Below are 4055 nucleotides of genomic sequence, written 5' to 3'. Positions count from 1 at the left end.
TACTTTAGCTCCTTGCAACTGGTCAAACAAATCATTGATCATCGGCAGCGGGTACTTGTTCTTTATCGTAACCTCATTCAATCCACGATAATCAACAACCATTCTTAATGATCCATCCTTTTTCTCCACTAGAAGCACTGGTGATCCCCAAGGTGACGAACTTGGGTGAATATATCCTTTATCCAGTAACTCCTTAATCTGCTTCTTAATTTCCTCCAAATCCTTTGCGGGCATCCTGTACAGTCTCTTAGATATTGGCCCTGTGCCTGGCAAAAGCTCAATCAAAAACTCAATGTCTCTATCCGATGGCATACCTGGCAACTCCTCCGGAAATACATCAAGGAAATCCTTCACCACTGGTACTTCCTCCTGTACAACTCCTGATAAGGAATTCACTTGAGTCCTCTTCGGCATGTACCTGGATACATACCTAATCCTTCACTACAACAAGAACCCCCCTTCAACAACGCATCGATGCGTTGTCGTATGTCCATATAATCGTTGCTAAGGTATACACCAACGGATTATTATGCGTTGCCGTTGGTGGCGTTGCAAGGGTTTACAGCAACATATCTACATGCGTTGGTAAATGATGTGAATAAGCGTTGCCAGGTAGCTACATATAAAGTTAGAGCCTAACAACGCTTCATATGCGTTGGTGACTACCCTGCACAAAATGATTTTCAAATGGGCATAAATGGTCATTACAATGCCTAGAAGCATTCCTTCATAGCATGAAAATTAATGGTACTTCAAATATTGCCATCTAGAGTTACCATGTCAATGCTGATAAAGCACATATAAGAACCACAATATAATAAGCAAAAAAAGTCTCATTTATTAATTTGACTGTTGCATTACAAAGAACGCACTCCAAAGATTACAAGATGTGAACTATCTAGTAGCAGCAACCTAATTCTCGACCTTGCAATTAACATCTCAGCCATTGTAAAAACATAATGTTTGAAGCATTGATCTTGCAAAAAAAATTCTAAAACATCATGTGGAACTATCTAGTAGTAGCTTCATTCTCGACCTTGCAATCCACACCCGAGCCATGCATATTAGTTTATCTTCGCAATCTGCAACAGCAAAGAAATGAGATAAGTAACTTACATTAGAGAAAATCGGATTAATAGAGAAATAAAATTTGGAGGAGCAATGTACAGAGTTCATGCGATAATCAATTCCACTACATCTATTGAGCGGCATGTTCTAAGCCATCAGCATTTCTCCACCTTGTATAGTGAATTAGTGTCTTGATACAATGTGAATTGTGGTTTTTTTAATCAAAAGTCAGTAGGGAAGGTCATACAAACACATAAAGGCTCACAAGTTACTTACCTTACATCTGTTGTCCAGCCGAGGCTGCCACCCTCAAACCCAGCACCATATAACCAATGAAGAATGAATGCTGAGAGGTGGTAAGCCAAAGGAAGAGTTAGGCGAAGAATAAAAACAAAAAAAAGGTTAGCTAGTTTACTGAATTTACAACAGAGAATATAGCTGGCCCTAGATCAGCCTTGGCTCTATGTAGCAGAAGGGAATAATCTAGCTTATAGTTTTCCGAGAATCAAATGATGGGTCAATATTCCAAAATATCTTGTGATTTCTTTCCTTCCAGATGATCTAGGTTGCAGTTATGAAGACTAGATGCATTGTGTGATTATTGCAAAAAGAAAAACAAACATAGAACTTCATAGATAGCTTGGTGTCACATCGTTAACCTATTAAAATATAAAGCTATGTTGTATGCTGAGTTGCAAACATAAGACATTAAGGAGAAAATAATCGATATTCCAAAATTTACGAATTAAAGATGCATTGGCTCTTATCCATTTTTAGAGGCATTATATGCTCGAAAACAATAGAAAAGAAGGCATGACTGATGTATAATTTCTACATTTAGCGGTAGTACTAGGAAGATATGCCAAAAAAAAGCAGATTTAAAATGCTTTGTGAAACTGAATGGGCAATATGTGCAAGCATTATGTTAGTTTGTCATAAGTTTCAGTTACAGTATAGTATGGTACGAGATATAAAAAAAAGGAAGAATTTCAAATGCTAGAGCCAAATATATTATATGTTGATAGGTTATAAATCTTACCATCTTACTTTTATAAGAGTGCAGCTAGCTATCATTATGTAGTCCTCTCCTCCGATGAAAAAAATTAGCCCCCTGCAGTACTCCCGTAAGTGTTCTCTTGTACAAATAAGGTGGGGAAAAAAGATGAAAGCATATGGTAGAGAATAAAAATATTTAGGATTGCTATTAATAATCCAATTTAGTATATATACATTTTGTAATTAACCTGCAGATTCATAGTACGGATTGGTAAATTTTGTAATTAACCTGCATATTCATATATAATATGGATTGCTAACTTAGAAGTCCACGAATCATTATTTCAAATGTATATATACTGAAATCAAATATGCCTAGACAAGCCGTCGCCTCAGCTAATACCCTGGGTGGACCAGAGAAGTAAATTTTAAGTTCTGCTGTTACAATCATGCAGTAGCTGAGCTGCCAGTCATCAGAACATCATTACTCAAACAAAGGTCTCTAGCCTAAAATGTTTTTTTTAATATGAACCTTCTAAGTTAATCCGGATACTGAGAATTTGATGCACGTTCGTACTGCCAATATATATGACAAGCAAATAAATTTTCTCCAGGGAGATGGTTCAGTATTTCAAGTATAAGATTATGGTCCTAATTGGCAAGCAACTTTTTCAATAGTAGTCCGTGTTGTTTCAAAGAGAAAAATAGACACTGCAAAGTTGAAGATTGTGTAATCAGTTTCTAGTATATTTCTAAATAAGATGGGCGATGTAAGAAAGAATATCCTCGTACTTGCCTAGGTATCTAACTGTTCCTCCTTGGTTCTAGTATCCATGTAACTTCTAACTTCTGCATCTTCAGTCTAGTGTAGGAATATGACTAAGTTCCGCTTAAAAATATACATAAATCAACAGAAACGCAAAAAACAAAAACCACAAAACAGAGGAAGACGAGCAGCAAAATGCCCCATGGCTGTCCCTGAACTTGATGGTGCCATCGCGGAGCATCTCGGGGCCGACGACGAATGACAGCATAGTGCACACATTCTTCCACTCAAACGCTCTGCTGCTGCACGAGTAGCACTGCTACACGAACGTTGGTCCCACTGTGTCCCCCACCGTAGACCCCTCTAGGTGCTCCGGCAAGCTCACCACCACCCTGCACGCAGCACCACCCAAATTCAGAGTGTGTGTTCGTTACATCTTATACATTTGCCTTTGTCCCCGGCCGCCTTCACGTACTCATCAGCGACAAAATCCTAGAAACTTAACCACAGGCCTCGTGTCCTAAGAAGATCCTATGAAATCGAAAGTGATTCGGGAACAAAGTTAGTAGCAGGTACTACACGTTTGTACTTCTGAATCCTTCGATGTATACGTACCTTGCCTTGCGAGAAGATGATGTCGGTGTGGCAGGGATTGGTGCAGATGACCTTCATGCGGATCTCATAGGCTTTTGCAGTCCATCGAGGATCCATCAACCCTGCCCCTGCACTGTTGACACATCATCCAAATTCCAATCCAGCGAGGGTCAACCAGATGGATTAGTATTGGTGAGAATGATGATTGACACTAGATAGATCAGAAAAGGGGCAGCGCAACAAAATAGGGAAGTAGAGATGAAGACCTAGGCGGAGATTTGGAATGGAAGGCGCCGCCGCCGATTATGGATTAAGAGATTCTTCTAGGGCTTCTCGCGGCAGAAAATTTGGGAAGTTTCTGTTACGGGCGGGAGAAGATGAGAGATCTACGGAGACTCTTCTCAAGACGTGCGAGAGGTCAAATAAAAAAAACATGGGAGAGGTGGGATACGTGGGGCTACTTGCAACATATCTGATTTTTCGTTGGAAACTATCCGTTGTTAAAATCGACTTACTAGTGCAATCAATGTTTTCTCCATACATCGATAGCCTATCCATATCCAGAATCACATCCAATCCTTGCGACTCTAGAATTATCAGATCCGTGGGGAAAACATGCCTACCTATGGTC

The 4055-nt window shown here is 39.6% G+C and overlaps 1 long non-coding RNA gene across 1 annotated transcript; it reads right to left on the bottom strand.

The window, feature by feature from the left end:
* Positions 1-845: 845 nt before the first annotated feature.
* Positions 846-3846, bottom strand: LOC123159883 (uncharacterized). Its single transcript, XR_006479914.1, has 5 exons — positions 3691-3846; positions 3446-3557; positions 2108-3361; positions 1345-1414; positions 846-1082 (listed from the first exon to the last, which is right to left on the bottom strand). It is a non-coding gene; the product is annotated as an uncharacterized lncRNA (long non-coding RNA).
* Positions 3847-4055: the final 209 nt, after the last annotated feature.

This window comes from Triticum aestivum, chromosome 7B, assembly GCF_018294505.1.
Source record: "Triticum aestivum cultivar Chinese Spring chromosome 7B, IWGSC CS RefSeq v2.1, whole genome shotgun sequence".
In the NCBI taxonomy this organism is placed as follows: domain Eukaryota; kingdom Viridiplantae; phylum Streptophyta; class Magnoliopsida; order Poales; family Poaceae; genus Triticum; species Triticum aestivum.
This window is presented reverse-complemented; position numbering and strand designations above follow the sequence as displayed.